At 34.5% G+C, this 23,463-nt stretch overlaps 1 protein-coding gene across 1 annotated transcript in view; it reads left to right on the plus strand.

Moving 5' to 3' along the window:
• The window catches only part of LOC106670423 (RNA-binding protein Musashi homolog 2-like), a 393,099-nt gene that overhangs the window by 67,892 nt on the left and 301,744 nt on the right, over window positions 1–23,463 (plus strand). The window contains exon 2 of the mRNA XM_014400751.2: window positions 9,153–9,177. The gene's annotated coding sequence lies outside the window, so the exon portion shown is untranslated. The remainder of the gene's footprint in view (window positions 1–9,152; window positions 9,178–23,463) is intronic.

Below are 23,463 nucleotides of genomic sequence, written 5' to 3' on the forward strand. Positions count from 1 at the left end.
TATATATATTGATTGCAAATTTCGCCGTAAAATTTTTTTAAAATATTTTTTTTAAGGTTAAAGAGAGTTTGAGTCTGAAAGGTACCCTCAGGTACTTCTACTCATTCAAAACGCCAATTCGTCTGCCGCCAAAGAAACACCGCCCCCTACTCGTCGTGCTGCCCACCTTAAGAAAAACTAAAATTTTGGATTTATTTAAATTTATTGTGAGGTTCCAATAAGAGCAATAGTTTTTTAAAGCGTCGTCATAGAGAAGGCTTTAGTCACTAGAACAGCGAATTCCGAAATATCATCAGGAAAAGTATTAATAATTAACGAAAACAGCAAGGGGCTAAGGACGCAGCCCTGGCTAATCCCAAATCCAACCGGACAATATTTAAAGACCTTGTTAATTTAAAAGCTGAGCCTGAAGGGGCGAATAAGACATCTAGGATATTAATAAGTGCAGAACAGAAGCCAAGGTTTGCAATTTTCATAAGAAGAAAACTTCGGCCAACTGAGTCAAAAGCCGTCTTAAAGTCAACAAAGAACGCTAAAGATTTATTTATTATTTCTGCATATTTCCAGGTTCCAAACATTAAATTATATTTCCCTAAATACTTTGTAGAGCCAATTAGTATTACTTTTAGGCTTTCTTTTTTTCTTCCTATTCTTGGAGGCGCATAATAATTTGTGGCAGAAGCAAATTTGGTAGTGAATAAATAATAATTAGAGTTAATTAATTAAACATTAAATAACTGGTAATAAATAATATGGTAGTTAAAAACTATAATGTGGCCATAATAATATGATTCTGTAGTTCAATTATGGAGTAGTTGTAAGCAAAAGATTTTAATGTTTATGTTATATATCCATTGGTTTTTGATTTTGTGTTCCGTATACGTGTGATTATCAATTCCGCGGGTCGAATAATCGGCTATTTTTATTGTGGATGTTTCCAAGGAGATGGTGGGAAAACGGGGCAATAAGGGGCGGGGGATATCGTATTCTCGCAGTTCGCTAAGTAGTAAATCTCGTTTGATTTACTTGTATAGGTTTGAGAACCCTATTTGCCTTGGGCTCCAAACCCTGGACATAAACCAAGGCTTGCAAAGCCACAAATACGCATTTCCACGGTGTAGCTGTATTTCACTGTGCTCAGCAACCTTTCAAGCAACTTCGACATATCCCACGGTAGGAGTTTCCCTCAAATAATCAAAGTAGGAGTAAAGGGGACTTACATTGTCATCATGAGACATTGACAAACATTATAAAAAGAAAACTCGTCTAAAGAATGTAAAAATAACCGCAAAGTGTTTGAATTATTTCAGTTATTATTTGAAATTTCTCTGTTGAACTTAACGCGTACCAAGTTTTCCTATCGTACTTTTTTCTGATCTAAAATATTTATGCACTCTATGAGACAAAAATTAAACGAAATTCGAATATTCACCATACTTTAAAGACATTTTAATAATTTAATTTTAAAATTTTAATAATAGAGTTTTAACTTTTAAAAATGAAATGAAATTTAGCATATTCTGTTCGTTTGATTTTGAACAAAACCATCTAAAAGATAGGTGGACCAAAATTTGACCATATTTCCTTCAAAACCTGGCTGAAATAAATATCAAATTATGAAATTTTGCTGTAATCTTAAAAAATTCCATTAGTTCGAGATGGAATCTTGAGAAAAGTAGGTGGAATCTACCCTCATCCATCACCAGCTATCCTCACATTATGACTAATTCACGGTTTTCTCCTGAGCTGAGAATTGGCAAATATTCTTCAACCAGCTTTTACTGTGAATATTAAGGGTTCAACGTTCAAAACCTATTTACTTTTACATTACTATACTAAGCCAAGTTAGAAATGAAGCTATAACAATAAGTAAATAAATTATTTTTGAGTCCATCATTTACATCTTTAGATTAAAAATAAAGAAAATCAATTCAGTTTCAACCTTTTCAGAGCGAGTTTCGAATGAGTTAATGGATTCTTTTTCTTTAATGAAACAACAAATTTACATTTTTTCTGCTTAAAAGTATAGTTTTAAATCGAAAGATCTCGCCCGTTACTTTTCCCAAATCCTGGGTATGCCGTGCTCCACCAACCACTATGGTCTACGGTCTTTAGGGCGATCGGAAATCTCGAAGGAAGGGAAGGTATTAGTCTACCACGATGTACGACGGCTAGAAACTTGTTTTATTGCTCTTACCACACTATGAAGACTAGCCTTCTCCTGCGTTCATGATTTTAATATTAATTTTGTGTTTTGCTTTAACAAACGTGAAGAATTGTTTTCTAAATTCTCTGCTTTTGAATCATCCATTAATTCCACGCATTTTGAACGTCGTACCGAACCGGCTCTTAGATCCAACAGATTTTTCCTCTACAAAGAACAAAGATAACATTCTTTTTAAAAAGATAGTTCCTACTCACAGTTAGTTGTTTTCAACGACCCGGAAGATAGTTCCTACTCACAGTTAGTTGTTTTCAACGTCCGGATTTCAAGCTTTAGCTCATCATCAGTTTGAAGGAAGTCTACACAAATAACTGTGAGTAAGAACCACTTTTTTTTAAAAGACTCAACAATACACTCAATCCACTATTTATCATTTCTAAAGATAACATTTTTCCACCTGACGAATAATCTAAAGTTCTTTTCTATCAATTTAAGTTGGCTCTTCAAACTTTGGTTTGAACTTACGTCACTTAATTACTATCCTCTGAGAGAAAATTCCGTTGAGCGATACTCAACTCCTGCGCGACGACCTCTTCCATCTTTTGCCTGAGCGTCCCATTCTTTCTAAATTTCAAGTTCTCTGTATGAAAACTACAAGAGTTTTGAGAGCATCTTTGATCGGAAAACATAATTTCCCAGATTGTTCAGACCAAGTTGGTTTTGTAAAGAGTGCACTGCAGTACCGCAGAGAGCACGACGTACATATTAAGGAATTTTACATAGCGTTAGCGTGAACTGTAACGCTATATTCAATGAAGTATTCATGCGCAGATTTAACGGAACGCTATTGTTTGTCTCAGAATAGCGTGCTTGCTTCCGGGTGGCTGTAAAGTCAAGAAAGTAGTTTTTTGTTGGAGATATTGTCAATTTAAAAAAATATACATATAGAAATAGAATAAATTTATTTATTTATAGTGAAAAATGTCAAAAAGGAAGGAAAATTCAAAAGGTGCGGTTGAGATGGGATGTTAGTTGTCCGAGTGGATCGAGGTCATGATAGCTCAAGTGGTAGAGTAGCGGCGTATCTAGCCGAAGGTCGTGGGTTCGAATCCCGCTCGTGACACTGACTTTTTTATCTCAACTAAAAACCTTAATTAATTGAAATTTATTTATAGTTAACATTCTTCATGTCGTACAGTATTCATGAATCCAGACTCCTAAGAATGTATGTATATTGTGTTCCAACATTGAAATATTTAGCTCTTTTGTTCACATACAAGCAGGAATGACAGCTAGAAATACAGCAATCTGACACATTTTTCCTTCAATAAAGCCACTGCAATTGTGTAAAACAGATCCTTGGGTTCATCCGCGTAAATATAATTTAAAATCTAAATTTCTAAGAGACATGTATAGAATGTAGTTTAATGATTATGTATATGGTTAACATACAGCACCGTAATATTTTAAATATTCGTAAATTGCTAAGCTAAAAGATTTTTCTAAGACTTTCCGTCCTCATTTTCATTTTAACTGAACTTGCCCCGAATCGCCCGGTAATTATGTTTACTTTTCAAGTTTGAGCTTCTGCAACTATCAGGACCTCAGAATTTGCTAAACTATTTTTTTTAAGTTTTATGGCCAGCAAACTACATTGGACATCGCCAGTACTCTCTTCCTTAGCTTTATAATTTTTTTCTTATCTTTCTCACCTATTAATCCTACTAATTTCTTTTTCCGTATTTAAGCTGAGTTACGATATTTTATGGTATAACGGTAACCAACTCTCTCTTCTTTTTTTTGTCCTATTGCTAGCCTCTATATCAGCCAAAATATTGTCAGCAACCAAAACAAAATCCATAAGGCCTAATAGTGTCAACATTATTTGAAAGACGTTAAATATAACGGTAACCTTGAATTAGCGGAAACGTTATGCAAAATCTCTCTACTATTTTCCATTCAAGAGAACCTTAGCCGGCCACAACCTCCAGCAAAGAGTTGAGTAATTAATGTTGTATAAGAACTGTTTTTGTTTGAATTTGTGTTATATGTCCTCAGAAAAACATATTTGTTGATGAACATAGTTCATTTTTATTTATAATTTAACGTTTTAATTATTTAAACACATGCATCTTGTAGTAATTTTGTTGCTTGGAGAAGACAGTCCACAAACATAAACTCCATACCGTACATAAATGTTTCTTCACTTTTTTTCATAACTTATTAGAAATAATAATTTATATCATTTCTTTATGAATTGACTTCTTGTATGCACAGCATATATATGCAAAAGCACCAATTTTAACTCTTAATACAATGGGCAGATGGACGAATCTAAGTAGACATCATTAGTTGGAAAAAACGAAACCAAGATTGTCGGCTTAATTTCGAGGTTCTTTTTTTTGTGCTTAGGTCCGGTTCTTTCTTAGACGACTAGAAAGGCCTGTTTGAGACAGAAGGCTGTTTGGTTGGGTTTTGAGAAAAAGAACCCCTTTGATTGTGTTGTTTATTTGATGCCGTTATCGACCTTCCGATTCTCTTATCTCGACCAGCAGGGCAATTCACAAATCCTATAAACCGGCCGGTGCTTTTGCCACTGCTTCTCCTCTTCCCCCTTACGAATAGAACTGCTAGGTGGTTTGAATAGAAAAACAATCAAAGACTTAGTTTATAAACTAAAGCGAAGCTTAAGCTCACTTTTGTAATAATTTTTGGTTTCTTACCTTTACAGATTTTTAACCCTATTTTGTCTTAATGTTTGAGATACATGAAAAAGTCAGTCAATGGTTTGTATGATTTATTGTTATGTCGTGCCACTTTTCGTTGTTCGTTGTATAGTATATAAAAGGAATGTGTCAGTGTCGTTATAGTGCGTAGTTCAGTTTGTTTGTTATTTTATTTGTTTGAGTATTTAGTTGTTTTTTGTGTGTTTATGAGTTTCTTCATGTTAAATATGTTGTGCTTGTATATTTAAAATGTTTCAAGTGCACTTTCTGTTTCATTATACTTGTACGTCATGAAACAATTTTACACTTGTTCATATTGGCAAAGCTTCGTGGTGTTTTGGTTAAAGGTGAATCATCATATTTTCTGTCATTGTTCCTGAATAATGAACCTTAAGAGAGTCTGAAGGGTGATGATCTTGTAGCTTGATAGTTTTTGAGCTTCTTTTTGCTTTTCTATTAGATGCGTTTCACGTTCTGGATACCTTCAGGGGTAGGTTTGTAAATTATTTTTGTTAGTCTTATTCCTTTTATGGATAGTAAAACTAAAAAAAGAAAATAACGTAAATGGATGAAAGCAAAATGTAAAGTAAGTAATGGATGAAGGAAGAGTCCATTTTTGGTATGTATACCATTTACGTCTAGTGCGTCTTTTCAAAGTTTTTTCCAATTTGTTCAAATTGTGTTTTTTGTCTTCAGTGCAAATTTGACATAATTTTTTCCTTAAAGTGCCTAGTTTATTAGTCTTTTCCTCTATGTGTGCTAATGTGGTCTGTTCAAATAGTTTTGAAGAGTTGACTTTTTTTTCAGGTCTTTTGTTTACTATTTTACTCCGTTGGTCATTTACCTACATCATAGTCGGTGCGTTGTGTGCTGTTTTGTATAATCTGTATTTGTATTTTTGGTTGGTTAATCGCACTTTTTTAATCTGCCCATCTTAAGTTGTCGCGTTTTCTGTCGGTTTGGATGCAGTTCGTGTATGCCGTAGGACTAATAAGTTTTTATGCCAAAAGTTTATGTTGGTTACGATATTGACCATGCTGTTGTTTCTGCCGTTCATAGTTAACACATAATTATTTATTACGCTTGTCGAAATCCAAAGTAGGGGGTTTGAAACCTAAAATGGCTTTCTTTCAGTTCTTAATGAAATAAAAATTGTCACGAATATGAAATGATTATTTTTAATTTCTGTTTGGCGGTTAGACCCGAGTGAGAATTGAGGTCTCATCATGCGAAGAAAATAAGCCCCCATGTCACATGTCAGACCTCAGATGCCTAATAATGCTGGGAAACTTCGTCTTTCATAAAGCCCACGTCCTTTATATCTCTGACAATAATAATTCATATTAAATCCGTTCCCTCCAAGAAGTTTATTCCAGTCCTGTTTTCCAGGGTAGCATCCGTTTTCTATTTGTTTCCGGCCATAATCCATCAGGCCCATTCTCCTTAAGGACTCCCAATTCCATTTCACCTGGCTCTCTTGTTTTTCCTTTTTGGCACGGAGATCCACCTGCTGCTCTCGTCCCCAGCGCGCCGTGGAATAGACCCCAGCCGGCCTTTATTATTATTTTAGTTGAAACCGTACGGAATCCAATTCCGGTTTCTAAATATCTAATTAACAGGGCGAATTGTGAGGATTGCTATCTCGCAACGAAATATAGATTTGTTTTTGCACTAATGGTGTGTACTCTCCAGTACCTGCAAGGAACAATTCAAACTCAAAACAACAGCATTAATGGTCTTAATGCCCCCCTCTCGCTCTCACTCACTCACTCAATCATTCTGGCTCTCTCTCTCTCTCTCTCTCTCTCTCTCTCTCTCTCTCTCTCTCTCTCTCTCTCTCACCCACACACATAGATACATACATACACATACATACACCTTTTCACTTCTTCGTTAAGTGGAAGAAAGGTCCACGAGACCTAACTTTGCGTGGTTAAATAAAACGTTTAATCAATCAATCTCTCTTTCTCTTTTTCTATTATTACTGTCTTTAGTAGTATTTATAACTAAAAAAACAACACTGAATAAAATGAAAATGTTTCAATTGCTTAACACCATAGTCAGATCATGTTTCAGTAATTTAGGATATTCCATGAAGGCCACAGAATCAGAGACAAGATGCTTGGTGGAACTCAACGTTTAATTATCCGGGCAGAGTGATTAAAATCATGAGTGCGACTTTCGAGTGTTCAACGCCGGTTCTAATCAATTAAACAAATTTACGCTAATTGAAAATACAAATTATCCGGTCAGTTACAGAATTTCCGATGTTTTTTAGTCTGTACAGAATTGTCAATGTTATCGAATCGAATAAATGTCAAAACGACATGGCTCCATGTTTGAACAGATATTGACATTTCTTCCTAGGTTATATCTATAAACAAGATATGCCACCAAACTTGTGTATCTTCGACTAATCAAAGGGGATTTTTATTTCGGATTCATTTTTATCTATTAGAGTGCAAATATGCCGGTATTGTTTATATACGAAACATTATTCTTGTAGGACATTATTTAGAGTTTTCTAATCCACCGTTAAAAGCGATGATTTAAGTCTGGAACATATCCAAATCGCCTGAAACGTTCTAGTTTTATACAAATCACTTCCCTTATTTAACACGTTCAGTGTTCGACCTGGACATTTGAAATAAGATTCCAAAGTAAAAATAAAAGAAAACTATCTTGCTGGTTTTATTTTCATCAACTCAATTTAAACAATTCAGTATCTCAAAAGGTGAAGTGTACAATAAGAAGCGTTATTTTTCCGGTTTTATAAATATGGTGAAAACCTTTGAAAATGTATTTTTAATTTATCTAAACCTAACACTTTATCTAATTCTAACACAAATCACAACTTGCGAAGGTCATACACTAGCAATTGAAGCAATCCAGCAGCACCTAAACGTCATTGCACTATTACGTGATACCTGCCCACCAGTGCACATAAACAATGTAATCCCCCCATCCAAGCAGGTCCGCTAACTTGGGCTTTACACGGATACTTACAAGGAACGCACATACTAGACTAAAAAAGAGACGAACTAAACAAATGATATGTTAGACCACTTACAAAACACTCATTAGACCATTTTGGACTTATGGGCTCGGCCAAATTATCCTAAATCCAATTAATTCAAACCTTTCAATACAAAGTTTTCCACCGCATTCTCAACGCATCCTTTTTCACCATTCTAATCATTCACAAATATCTAGACTTCCCGTTCGTGAAAGATTTGATACGAACACATTTTCACAATATCCTTACTCACTAGTCCAAGTTTTTTCGTCGACCTTCTACCTATTCCTCCTATTCTAACTTATCCTATACCAACTAAAGAACAGAAAGTTCCAGCACTGGCTGGCTCCTTTCCCCACCGCCCCATGGTTTGATAGATCTGCCAGATTATTACGTGTAACTAGTTTAATATTTTCTCGATGTATATTTTTGTAAAGATAGCAATGAATAAGGAACCAATAAAAATATTCAAATTATTTATTTTTTGTACTACCGAGAACCTAAACCGATTACAAACAATTTGCAGCGACTAATTTGAAGGAGTAACCAGAAGTTGAATAAAGACCTTTACTCGTGTGTTACGTGTTTAGTGACCGTTAGTCAATGATTATACGGAGATCGTGAGATGCGGTCTGGTTTGACGTAGGTTTTAGAAAAATATTTTCTTTATCGTGCCAACGTTTCGATCTTTGTTGAGATCATCTTCAGGGCTCAAAGTGTTTGTTTTTCGTGTAGATGTGTCATTCTTGTGTGTCGTGTTGAGATACACAAGTATGACACATCTACACGAAAAACAAACACTTTGAGCCCTGAAGATGATCTCAATAAAGATCGAAACGTTGGCACGATAAAGAAAATGTTTTTTCTAAAATCTACGTCACACCAGACCGCATCTCACGATCTCCGAATAATCAAAGACCTTTATGTAGTTTTATTATTAATTTATTGTATTAATAAGTGAGATATTTTTATTAATATAAAATATAAACTTCCAAATTTCTTTCATAATTGCATTAATATCAGGTGACAGATAACAATTTTACTGGCGGCTACTGGCCATGTTGGTTAGGATATTTTGATTTATTTTTGTAGACATTGAAGGAAATTTGTTCCCTCTATGATGGTTAATCTAGTATTCAACTGTATTTCATAAACAATATACAATAATTTAACCGTTTTCATGTATGTTATGAACGGAGTTGATGTTATTCCAATTTTAACATGAAAAATCTTGTTTTTGTTTCAGGAGTGCAATCAGTTTGACGCACAAGGTAAGAATTTGTTAAGTTAACTATAGTTATATATTAATATAATATGATATTTCTCCTTACAATTATAACAAAAGTCTTTCTTTTACGTACATATTTGTCCTAAATAAGGTGTGTCTCGCTAACATTACTGATTTATTCAAGCCAAACTCTGCACATGCCATATACATACACTCGTGTAGATAGTGGATCTATATCACTTCTCACCGTACACCGACAATTCCAGTCTTTGAAATGTACAATAAATTACTGGTATGGCTTGAAAATCACCCACCCCGGGTGTCGGTAGACCGAGATATAACCTCCGTCTTATCCATCCAACCGAGGTTGGGTCTAGGAGCTATCAACATCTAGGATTTTTCAGCCCCCACCACAATAAGTTTCTAAATCCATTCACACTCTCACACACTTAATTTTTTTAAATTTGTCAGTGAGGGTGGGTGGTGGAGTACTCGGTATTCTCCCTCACTCTACACCTATTATACAACCAAAGATTTAAAAAAGAAAAACACAAGTCCCTGGTATTTCGTTACTATACATGTATTTTTTATCTTTATATTAATTACAATATACTTACTTTAAAGTTTCCCAAATTCATAAGTTTTAATCAAAATGATTGAAATATGATGGCTTAAAAGAAAATTCACCAAAACATCGCAAAAATCGTTTAGTGATAGATTAAAATTTAAGTAAAATTGATTACCTAGTTTTTAGCACGCACAGCGTCGGCAATGACCTGAGCTGTTTGTCGGCCCCTAAACTTCCTAAATTATTATTATTACTACATAGTTTTGCTGTTATTGCGTTATTAGCCGGTGCCTTAATGTTATTCAAATACACGGTTTGAAAGATTCTACCTGTAAGAATGTGCGTATGGTAACATTTATGTGCGACAGTTGGTAAGTGTGTATGGACAGGTCTGTGTGTGTGTGTGTTATTTACTAGCGAGATAAATCACGTTAAAATTTAATGTAACTTGAAGAATTAGGTCTCTTCATCGTGTGTGAGAGGAGTTGTTTATTGAGGAAGACGCTGTTTAAAAATGAACAAATACATAAATAAAATTAAAATAAAAGAAGTACTTCTCTCCACTTTATTTTTGTTGAATTCCCCCGAGTCGTTATTTGGCATTCCCTCTTGAGATTCCAGCAATAGTATGCCATTATGTTAACGCCTCATCTCCCTTGGTACCCTAGCCCCACCGTTTTGATATTCTGATGGAACCTTTCACCATGTTCTTCACTGTAATGCCCAAGAGTTTTCGGGAAAATACTGCAGGTATGAGTGGACGTAGAAAATTTTCACACCGACGTTGCGTCCAAACGATTTTAAATAGTTAAGATTATTTATAATTAATTACAATTTCTTGGTAGTTGGGGTTATTATTCTTGCCCAGAAACACTTAATTTTGGTGCTCATCATTTTTTATCAAACTCTTCGTTCAACATTTTTCAAACCTATGGTCCTATGAAAATTACTGTTCTAATTTTATTATTTGTGATTGAACGGTAGAGTGAAATGGAGTAAGTGTGGGAATGAGAGTGAGAGGGTGAATGAGAGATCAGGAGAGAAAAGAGTGAAGAGAGCGAGAGAGTGAAATGAAAAATAAATCGAAAGAGATGAGAAAGAAACCGACAGAGTGTGAAAAAAATAGAGAGAGTGTGAGTGAGGGAAACAGAAAAAAGATAGATTGAGAAAGAGAGTAATGATCATGCTATCAGTTTTATTTAACCACGCAGTTAGGCTTCCTGAACCTTTACACCAATTATAATAGTTGTTTTTAATCGGTGCTTTACATACAACCAAATAATCAGCAGTCATTCACTTTCGAGATACAAAACGAATGAGAGATGAGGAGAATTAAGACTGTTGTTTTGAACCGTTCATTGGAATTAGTAGAAATTCACACAGATTCAACATCGATTTAATTATTTTCCATACACTCTGGCATCTTGGCAATAATTGAATGCATGAAAACACCCACCGTGCATTACAACGATTGTTACTTAATAGTGACGTATTGAAAACAATGGTTTTCTTCTCGTAATGCCTGGAAAAGGAAGAAGGAGCAAAGGTGGAAGCAAAATCTTGCAGGGATCAACTAAGGGTTTGTGAGCTTTTTATGGAATGAGTTATTTTCTTTGAGACCATGTTACTCCGGCCCGATGTTTTGCTCGACTATCCCCACTACCAAAGGCACCATGAAAATTTTGTGAAACGTTGGCCGAGTAGAAGCCCTTAGAAGCCCCTTAAAATACCAACATATCCTCCAATTGTACAGTTTGTACCTAAAACAGCCTTGAGGTTATGAAACTATCCCAATTACATCGAATAGTTTATTCTTATTAAAATATTACATAATGTTATATAGAACTTTAAAAAATATTAAACAAGTAAACTCAATTTTAAAAGAGATGATTATTTAACATTTACACTTATTTTTATTCACTTTTAGATTTAAGATTACTTAATACCATTCGTGTTTTTCATTTAATAAAGTTTTCAACTTTTATTAAGCAGTAAGGTAAAATTCCTGAAAACTTAAATTACTTATTTAACATAAAACTGCTCTCTGAAGGTTGGGCCGTTCAATTTTTCTTCAGTAATAAGTAAATGCATATGTAAAGTAACAAAACCTTATCTACCTCCATTAAACTATCTAATGGGAAATGTAACCCATAAAATGAAAATTGAAATTTGAAATTTACATACAAACCAATGAAATCTTCGAATTTGAAGACAAACAATTAACTCTCTAATTAACTGAGGTTGGTATTTTAAATATCAAAAAGTATGCAAAATACCAACATAAAATACTACTGAGTAAAGTTGAATAAACAGAGATTCGTTAGAATTTTATTGAACCTGGTTATTTTCACAGTTAGGAAAACATGTACAAGGTATTCAGAGCTTGCAGTGTTTGTTGTTTTTTTACTCAGTGTACTCAGGGGAAAGTTTTTCCGTACAAAAAAACCAACCGCGGAAGATACAAAAGGCTTGTAATCCGGATAAGGAATAAAATTACAAAGGTATTATTGTCACAAAACACTGGATATAACTATTCATGATCAGTAACATCTATTCAGAAAATACATAGTTTATGTCTGTAAATTGTAGTCTAGAACAGTCTTTATGATTGGTTGTCTTTCCACCATAAATATAAATTTTATTTGAATGTAAATATTATTTGACTACAAGTCAAGAACAAGTATAAAAGATCCCCGGATGTTCCATTTATTTATTTGCTTGTTTATCATTTATTCAGGGATACGTGCCTAATTGTTGAACAATAGAACAGACAGGTCGTTGTAACTTTTTACGTCTTTTCTCTTTTATGCCCATGACATTTTCGTATCCTCGCTATGTTATGCAAATAAAACGAAATTTTACAATTTTTTTGCCTGATCTGTTGTTCAACTATTATTTATATATGTATACCTAAATAAATGTAAAAATAAGTAGAAATAAAGGCAATTATTTATTTACTGTTTATTTTATTCATTCATTGTTTTGCCCTTATTCACTGCAACTTTAGTCTATTGGGGGCTATGTGATCATAGGTTTCCTTGTTAGCTAAGCATCTGTCATGACGTGGGACCTCCCTAAGCGGCCTAAGCGGAAGGCCATTTAAAATGCTCAGTTTTTTAAGGTATTTAGACAGTACCTGGCTAGTTTTGAGTCGATCTGATAAGCTTGAAGAGCCAATAGAGCTGCCTGACTGTCTGATAGGCTATGGGATGATCCCTTTAGATGTTTGTTAGTTTTGCACTTGTTTCTATTAAATTACTTCTTCAATTTTTTTTTTGCTAAAATTGCTAGGCTTTGTACACCAAACATCATGATTTGAGGAAAAACTAGAACTTTTTATTGTACAGACAAAACCTGACAAATCTATAAATCTGTCAATATATGAAGTTAAAGTTTAAATTCTATATTTTTTCACCGTCTTAAGAAGGATAACGGTTCTCAAATTTCTCGAATAATTTTTATTCATATCAGGAGGCTGGGCGTATTGCTTGCCATAAAACGTAGGAAAGTATAATAAGACAGAGGAATGCAGTACCTAGGGAAGACACAACCCCTTTCCTAGTATCTATCCTATAAGGGCGATCTTTGTAAGACATTCCGTAAATTTTTTATCAGGAGTATATAGCTACCTGCGAACTATCGTTAGGCAGTAGGCAATTTGTACGAAAATTTTATTCTTCTATGAAACACCGTATTTTAAAATTGAATTATTTTTAACACCTCCAAATCTCACAGGAATAAAACAAGACAAATGCACCTAACGAGTTAAATAAAATAATTTCAGGATATCAGGCGGCAAAGATACAAGCCGACGTCCCACAAGAGAGCATTCGTGGTCCTATCTGTCATATCATTTATATTGTTAACCTTCATATTTACCCTAAAACCATCATCACCACCTACGTTGACATATGCAATTTTGCCCTCTAACTCGAACCCTATCCAAGCTACCTCCAACATCCAACAACACTTTGGGCATATCGAAGATTGGTGCAAGTGGAGGACAAGACTGCATGAAGAAAATATACTCAGTGTACGTTCCTTCCACTGTATATCAACAACAAAGAGACACCGATTTCCATTCAAGTCAAAGACTTAGAACTATACCTAAACAGGTGGAATCCCTCCACAATATGTAATAAATAACAATTTAACAGAAGACTTGGACCTCTACCTCCAGGACAACGTCTAGGACCGAAATCGTTTTGACCGTCAAAACTAAACAAACCTATGCATAATTTTAATGCGACCACTTTGTACATACGGAGTGGAACTGTGGTGTTTTGCCAAGCCATCCAACATCCAATCTTTCCGATCAAAGTCCTTAACAAAATTGACAAAGCTCCGAACTACGTCACTAACATCACATCAACTACGACCTTACCACTCTTTGTCAACGGACTGATTCTAAAAGTTTACCACCAACCTCTCAATCCATCCTAACACTACTGCTCGAGCCCTCTCTACACATTTCCATCCCGAGGAGTCGCCAATGGACTATTGGTTGGTTTCTCATGGCACATGTCCTCCAGGTGCAGCGCTCGCATTAGTGTAATGTTGTGACCGGGTGAAAAAATGTTTTGTGAATTCATTTGTAGTATGAGCTAATACTGAATAGGGTACAAACAAAATAATTATAACAAAAAAATAAGGATTCAGATTACACGCAGGGAAGGGGTTTAAGTATTTTAGGGATGATCTTACTGCATTTACTACTAAAATGAGAGAATGCGAGGTTAAATTACTTACAGACTCACTGAATCTTCAAGGGTAAATTTTTTCATCTTCCTGATTTTGCTTGCTGTGTAACAAAGGACTACAGTAGTTTTATCAATACTTAGTTGGAGATCGTTTAATTTACAACAGTCTTTTAAAAGTCGTTTGACGATATATTTCCACGAGTAAGCAATTATTAGCGTCGGAGTAGAATACTATTAACATGTTTATACTGATCCCTTGAGCCCCTTTGCTCCGAAAAAACGCTTAGCATATCTAAAATAAATAAGAAGGGAGGGTTAACTTTTCTCCCAAGAGAACACCTTTCACAGCCTTAATTTCTCCGGAGGTTTCGCCAGTTGCGTCGATTACAACTAGCCTTAGAATAAAGTTGAGCGATAATTCTCACTAATTTTGGATTTATGGCCATTTGGAATAGGTTTGAATACGATTTTACGTGTGTTGTAGAATCAAATACATATTTAAGATTGACTAATATTATAGAAAAGATACTTCGTTGAAGTCTTAGCTGAACTGGGGAAAAATTGTTGCACCTCCTACCCTTACAAAAAAGCCTGCACGTTTTTAAGGCATTATATTATTTTCTACTCAGTCTGTAACTCCGTTACAAAGTATCCCGCTCATGACCCAAATTTGTGATCTCATCCAAAACAAAAAAAACCTTACATAAAATAATAATTAATTTAATAATTAATTATTGATATAACTTCATTAGAGTGCGTGGTCCGATTGATTGAATAACGTTTTTCAATTAATTAATATTTATCTAAGGCATTGGCTGGCAAAAAGGAGGAAAAAGTCGAAAGGTGGGGTTGAGATGGGAGGTTGGTATCCGAGTGGATCGAAGTCACGATTGCTCACGTGGTAGAGCAGCGGCGTATTTTGCCGAGGGCCGTGGGTTCGAATCCCGCTTGTGACACTGATTTTTATCTCAACCAATGCCTTGAATAAAGATTAATTCATTGAAAAATGTTACTATAACATTCAAATGCGTTATACTATTGTTACTATTGACATCATTGGACAATTTCAGCTTTCCTACGCCCCAATCGACCAGTAAGTGTTCTTCTGTACGATTTCATTGCAGAAATATTTCAAGTAATGAAACTACGTCATAAATGAAAGAATATAAATTGTATTAATAAAATATATATATATATCTATATATATATATATATATATATATGTATATAAGTATATAAAATATTATTTGGCCATCCCTTTTGTATGACCTTTAAAGTAAGATCATAATCTTCTCCAGTATGTTATAAAAATGTTAGTCGATGTCCTAAAATACTGCCAACTACACAAACACACACATCATTTTATATATATATGTATAATGATGTTGTATATTTTATTTAATATATATTGTCAGGTTTTTATAAGGTCTGGCTCCTCTGTACATCGTCATAAACATAGAAATATGGTTACATTCACTCTCCCAGAGTACTCTATATTCCTCGGGGCGGGTTTGAACCCACTCCATTCTCGCTAATAACTTACTTTTACTCTTCAGACCTCACTCAACCCAGAGTACTATTCCTCGGGATGGCTTAACAACCACTTGCTTTTAGGCTAATAAATTACATTCATTCCAATAAATTAAACACAAACGCACATAAACACTATATACCTTTAAAAATCACTTCTGTCCTAGAGTACCAGAGGTGCGATCTGTGCTCGAAATATTGTCAATGTACGTCAAGCCTTCTACAATTATTATTTTTAATAAATTTGCAATAAATATAATATTTAATTAGTTAAAAATATGATAGAATACATTTTCGAATACATTACACATGAAGTATTTATAATAAAATGCAGGAATTATTACATTAAATACATCTTAGAGCTTCAATTCTAAAAAGAAAAGAAAGCAGATAAACATGTTATAGGAATAAAGTCACAGATTAATTGATGATCGTTTGTTATTGGAATAGATTTCATAAGATAATAGGAACAAACAATTTTTTAGTATTCCTTTTGCAAAGCGATTATAAGGTTGGAAACAGTCAAAGAAACGGAAAGACAATTCGTTTCCCGGTCAAGAATTCAGGAATATTGTTCCTCTTTTAATAAATACTCTGAGAACCGGTAATGCCGAAAAGTTCCAATGGTTCTTCATCAAACTTTATATTCTCATTTAATACCCGGCCTTCTAAGGAAAGAAGCTCTCAAAGCTTTTTCAAGACAAATCTCCTTTAAGCGTTACTGAGATACTCCGAGAGCCGTCAATAAACCAGTCTGGAGATTTTTATGAATCGAACCCAAGGGTTTTATAAAAGGCCTGGTGTAATAACTCCTGGGGCGAATTATTTTCTCTTTATTGAACCCTTCTTTCCTGAACGATTTAATTTGGATTTGAGCTAGAGATTGCATAAAGAACCCGAAGAAGATTTGTTAGATAAATAGAAACTGATATCAATTGCATGTAACCGTATGCCATTTCCCCGATCAAAGCGCTGATTTGTTATATCGATAATAAATTCGTTAAATTGGGAAAGAGTTTAGATCAATAACTGTGCAGATGAGATAAAACGGATGTCCGTCATTAATCCTGCTTTGTAGTGTCTGCTTGTTAGCTTTAATCTACTTATTCTTTAACAGTTTGTTTTGAATAATTTCTCGTCTCTATCTAAATTACTACTAAAGTCTATAAATAATATTCTAATAAGTAATAAATTATAATTTCTCATTGTAAATAGCTTCAGATTGTTTATCAGAAATTTATAATTTTGAGCAGCGCCAGCTTATTTTACTAGATTCGACACACAGACACCGAACGTGTCTGACAGACCAAGATAATCGGTAATTCACTAGTTTTCGTGGTCCGCTTGACCAATTAATATATTTCAATTAATTAAGTTTTTAATTGAGAAAAAAAGTCAGTGTCACGAGCGGGATTCGAACCCACGATCTTCGGCTAGATACGCCCTTGCACTACCACTTTAACTGTCGTGACCTCGATCCACTCGGACACTAACTTCCCATCTCAATCCCACCATTTTTTAATTTTCCCTCCTTTTTGCCATTTTACGACAGCTCAAGTGGTAGAGCAGCGGCGTATCTAGCCGAAGATCGTGGGTTCAAATCCCGCTAGTGACACTGACTTTTTTATCTCAACTTACAATTATAAGGTTTTCGGCTAAGTTTTTTTAGCTCTTGTTAATAATGATGTTTTAATGATTAAGATACTATGGGACCGAGGTAGCCAAGTTGGCAGCGTGATAGAAGACCTCATGGTCGTGGGTTCGCTTCCTAGCCCTTTTTTTCACGCTATCCTAACCCCCATCTATACATGATGAAACAATCATGTCATTGTAGTCAGACTAATACGCAAGTAATAAGGCAACAAAAAATAAAGTAAATAGAAAAACGAAGAACTGCTAGGTTATCTCTTTAATCGTGTTTTGATTAAAATAATTTCTTGAAAATTGAGGATTATTTAACTAACTTTTTCATCCCCTCTTTCTCAATAACACATATGTTTTCAAAAAACATGTCCATCATAAACAACAAACACATAGTAAATAAACGATAGCATAACCGTAATGTACGGAATTTCACAAAATGTATGCTAGCTACCGTCGAGGATGTTATTTGTTCCGATATAACCGGTTAGTTTCGACAGTGGGTATTCAAACCCTCGGTTTTAAGGCATACGATTAGCGGTTTGCATGTATGCCCGTACGATATATAAAAAGTGAAAGAACCAAAGATAAAATCGCTTCAAAATAAAAAATTGCGTGGTTATCTGTTATTGATGTTTCTATCAACAATAATTATAATAACCACGAGTTTATTTTTAATTAATTTAATTATTATTTTAATTAATTTTTCTTTCATAGATATGACATTTTTTTTAATTCCTTTAATAATTAGATGTTTACTATATATGTGTGTTTCATTCTCTCTCTTTCTTTCTCTCTCTCTCTCTCTCTCTCTCTCTCTCTCTTTCTCTTTCTCTTTCTCTCTCTCTCTTTCTCTCTCTCCCTCATTCTCTCCCCTTCTTTCTCTTCCTCTTCTCATCTTTTTCTTTCTTTCTTACTCTCTCATTCTCCTTTCTTCTCAATTTTCTCTGCCTTTCTCTTCTCATTTTTCTCTGTCTCTCTCATCCTCTCTTCTCATCTTTCTCTGAATCTCCTCTTTTTTCTTTCTTTCCTTCTTTTTCTCTCTTCCATCTCTTTTCTAATTTTTCTGTCTCTCACTCTCTCGATATCTGTTTTTCTCTTTATCACTCCTCTCTATCTATCTAACTACATCTATATATCTCTGCCTGATTAATCCATCCATTTTGTCTATCTATCTCTCTGAGTATCTGTCAGTCCGTGTATATCTATCTAAATCTCTCTCTCTCTCTCTCTCTCTCTCTCTCTCTCTCTCTCTCTCTCTCTCACTCACTCTCTCTCTCTCTCTGGCTCTCTTTCTCTCTCACTCTCTCACTCATTCGCTTTCTCTCTCTCTCTCTCACTCAATCACTCTCTCTCTCTCTCTCAATCACTCTCTCTCTCTCTCTCTTCTCTCTCAATCATTTTTCACTTACAGGATTTCATACTTATTTTAATTTTTTTACAATGTTAACAACAAACTAAAAAAATATTTTTTTACCAAACAACAAACTTTTTTTCTTCAACTAACTCAGATCGTGTTGTCTGCTTTCGTTGAGACGATTTGCAATTTTAGACAATAGATTTACGTGTTTGTTCACATCCCATGGATGAACAATTTTTAAAGGCTATTGTAAATCGTTAAAAATATACTCGATGAATGCTTGATGTTAACTTTCCTTCTTTCGTCTATTTTTCGAATGTACTCTTTCGTTATGCTTCCTTCTTTTTTACCTTTACATATTTACTCTCGTATTCTTCTACTGCATACTTCCTTATGTTAGGATTTTTCCGACTATTTTTGTAATATTGTCACATTACATACTCCTTTTTTTTTAAGTTTCCGCTACATTAGCATACGTGAGTTTTTCCAGCTAACCAAATCTAAATAAATATTCCATATCTATATCTTCCTTCGTTCGTTCATGTATCAACTTATTCTATAAGTCGCTTCGTTTTGAAATTTTTGGCTCTTAATAATTGAGAAAGAATTAGAGGGTGTGAGAGTTTTGTGGGTTTGTGCGTCTTGGTCTGTGTGTGAATGGGTGGGTGGGCCGTACAAAGGGCCTCCAAGTTTTAGATTAAGGCCCTTTGTATTCTGCATTCGTGCTCCATGCTATTTCACACAGATATACATATACATAATATATAGATTATATCAAGAGATGTGCCAAGGCTGATCACTTCCCGGTCTTCTCAGTTCTCACTAATTTTCAGATGTTTTCGGTTCATGAAAATGGTTTTATTAAATAAACATTTTCCTACTGAATTAATAAACTTTCGTTGTGCTTTCGTATTAATGGTGTATTTAACAATAAAGTCGACCATTTATTACGGGTATATTATTAATAATAAGCCCAAATCCAAATGAATTTACATTGAGCATGGTATTAAATATTTATAGATTGTCATTGTAGAGATAAAAAGTCTTGTAGAATGAACTTGTACGCTGCGACGTTATCTTTTATCGCGATTATTCCCCCTAGGGATTTAAGCTGCTTTAGCTCTGTTTCCCTTAAGGGACGTTGGATTTTTGGACGGTCTGGAAACGTACAGACCGGAACAAAGGACGGACGGCTCATCTCACAGCGCAGATGTTCCCAAGACGTGGGTAATATTCATAAAACCTCTTCGCGTTCGGGATTCGTATAAATTCGAAAAGTTCCGATATCCTTCGTTCGCCGGGGTCGGAGGGGCGGCGTAGGGGCACCATCTGTCCCTAATCCGCTCGGGCTCAGCCTTGCAAATCGGCTGCAATAAAGGGCCACTGTAATGGGGACCATCACGGAACGACGAAGCCTCAATTGAATTTTTGATTAGACTTTCTGAAGGATTAACATTCCGCATATTCGCGCATATTATAATGAAAAGCCACTGGGATGAAAACGGATAATAGAAATGATAAAGGTGCGGTATGTTGTTTAATACCTTTAAAAGTTAGCTCCTACTCATGTTGTTTTGAACAATCCGGATTTCAAGCTTTAAAGCTCATCATCAGGTTGAGTCGTCTTTCGACATGAATTGATATGAAATAAGAGAGCCGCTGATCAAACGCCAACGCGATGTTCCAATGAGAACCTAGTTTTAATATTACACAATTTTGAACGCGCGAAAAACGTGAATTACAACATAACTAAATATTATCATAATAAATACTGTAATTAAATACACTGCTCCATAAAAAATTAGTGCACTTTGAAATTTTGATTTTTTTATGCACTTGCCTGTTCAGTAATATTAACACCAATATTTTTTATAATTCAGGTATTTGATAAAACATTTGTTTAGTGGGAAAATAAAAACATCTTCCAAAAACTTGATTAAAACAAGAGAAAATCATTTTTTTGTATGAATATAAAACATTATACAACAAACTTAACAATCTTTAATGAATTACTTCCCCTTGCTCTTATTACTTAATCTAAATTTCTCAGCATGCTCCTTAAGCCTTTAACCACTTATTGAGTAATTTCATTCCAAATCTTAACCAATGTAACCTTCAGCTGAGCTAAGGCTTTAGGGGGGTTATTTCTTCTTTTTACCCCACGTCCCACCTCGTTCCAGATGTACTCAATGGGGTTCAAATCAGGAAATGCTGGCTGGGCGTCTTAGGATGTAAATGTTGACATCTCGAAGGTCATCATAACACTGGTGGCGACAGTTCACTTGCATTATCTTGCATAACACAAATTGCTCGCCAATAAACGGAACAAATGTTACCACATATTCCTCAAGAATTCCCGTCATGTAGATTTATGTATTAAGTGACGTCCTGTTAAAAATATGTAACTCCGTTTTGCCTCCAAAGAAGTTCCACTCCACGCAATAACTGAACCACCTCCGAACATACCTCTTCCGGCAATGCTGCATTGGCTGTAGAGCTCTTCAGATGCTCGATAAACTCGAAGTCGTCCATCTGGTGAACGAGAGAAAACTGGAATTCGTTTGAAAACATAACATTACCTCATTACTGTTTCCGCCCAATGTCGGTGTACCATAAGCGGTTCCGACGATGTTTCTGGTAAACGTCTCCTTCTTACTGACACATCCCGCACAGTTGGGAGTATTTGAGACGTTTCAGAAGCAATGGAAAAGCTTCTGTCTCAGAGCTTGAAATCTGATAAATCGGTCGTCAGCCGGTCCCTTGGCTCTTGGGCGTCCTGATCCTGGTCGCCGATTACACCTTGCGATCTCCTGGTACCACTGAATGCCCGACAACCGTCGTTTCAGGCAAATGTAAAATTCTTGCAACCTAACGATCATTTCTTTCATCCTAAAGTGTGCAATGGAACGGGCAACTTGGTCGCGGATTATTAACATTTTTGTAACCACCCGGGTTGTTTTGTTTAAAAAAAAAAAAAAAATATATATATATATATAAAGAACATTTTTAGAGTACTTATGTATATCCCACATACAATTAGTTGAATTGATAAAAAGTTAAAATCTAACAAGAACCTTATTTTAAAATCCGATAGAGGAAATACTGTAGTTATCGTTAATTCAAACAGGTATAAAAAATACTAATTCTCGAATCCCAAATGACCAATATGCGGTTAAAATACCGAAACGTCCAAGTTATACGGTACTATCAAAATTCTCAAAGACAACAAATTTGTAATACCAGCAGTATCATTTTATAATATTAGATGCCACAACCTCGCGATAACGATGGATAAACTAATTAAAACCCACACCAATTTCAGTCGCTACATTCGGTAATAACAACACTTTAGAATTGATCAAAGAGTTAAATAATATAAATACAACTTACAACCGTGTTTTACTGTCATTGATGTTACTAATTTATTTACAAATATCTCTCTTAAACAATGTATTTAATTTAAAAAAAGAACTTACGGAGAACTCTATTAAAAAATTTATAAAAACTGACATAATAGATCTCTTAAATATATGCATACTATATAATTATTTTAAATTTAATAATAAATTTTATGAAATGATAGGGTTTCCAATGGGGTGTCTATTATATCCATTCTGTGCCGAAATATTCATTGATAACTTTAAAAAAATTGTTTTCTATTCAAATAACAAATTAATTAAATCTGTTCTTTTTTAGAAACCCTATGTAGATATGTATATTTTATTTATACGGACGGGAACACTACAGGATCTAAAATAATTCCTCCAATTAATTATTTGTTTACACCCTAGCATAAATTTTACATCGGAAATAAATATAGATGGTTGTTTAATATTTTTAGACTTAAAGCTGTCTAAAATAATAAATAATCTAATTGAAATAGACGTACATAGAAAACCCACAATTACAGGCACTAAGATATCAGTGGATTCTACTCACCCATACACCCAAAAACTGCTGGACTCAATTAGCTCACAGGCCGTATGTTGATTAACACTTGTTAATTATACACAATTACAACATTAGCTAAAAACAAAGGTCATCAAGAAATATTTATCGATAAGTTGCTAATAAAAAGAACAAAAAAATCATTTTTAAAAGAAGCAGCAATTAAACTCACCCACTCCGCCAAAAAAGAATCTTTAGGTTTTCATTGCTTGCCATACTTTGGTGAACTATCTGGAAAAGTAGGTAAAATTCTTAATAAGCGAGAAGGTTTTAGATTAGCTTTTAGAGGTATGTGTTCAATTAGAAACATCCTCCCAAAACCTAAAGACAAGGTGGACAACTTGTCAAAAAGCGGGGTTTACCAATTTAATTGTAACGATTGCGATATTAAATATACAGGACAAATCGTAAGAGAAATGAAAACGACTGTTAAAAACACTTGCCTAATTCGAGCAAATTTTCAGACAAAACACAATTTAAATTTACAAACGAAAGCGTTCACAGTTACAAAAAAGGGGGGAAACTAGATTGGTTTGAGAAATTTGAAAAAACAATGTTACATTAAACATGGAGATAAATGCA

The sequence above is a fragment of the Cimex lectularius genome, unplaced genomic scaffold (assembly GCF_000648675.2).
Source record: "Cimex lectularius strain Harlan isolate CLEC.00 unplaced genomic scaffold, Clec_2.1 scaffold103, whole genome shotgun sequence".
In the NCBI taxonomy this organism is placed as follows: domain Eukaryota; kingdom Metazoa; phylum Arthropoda; class Insecta; order Hemiptera; family Cimicidae; genus Cimex; species Cimex lectularius.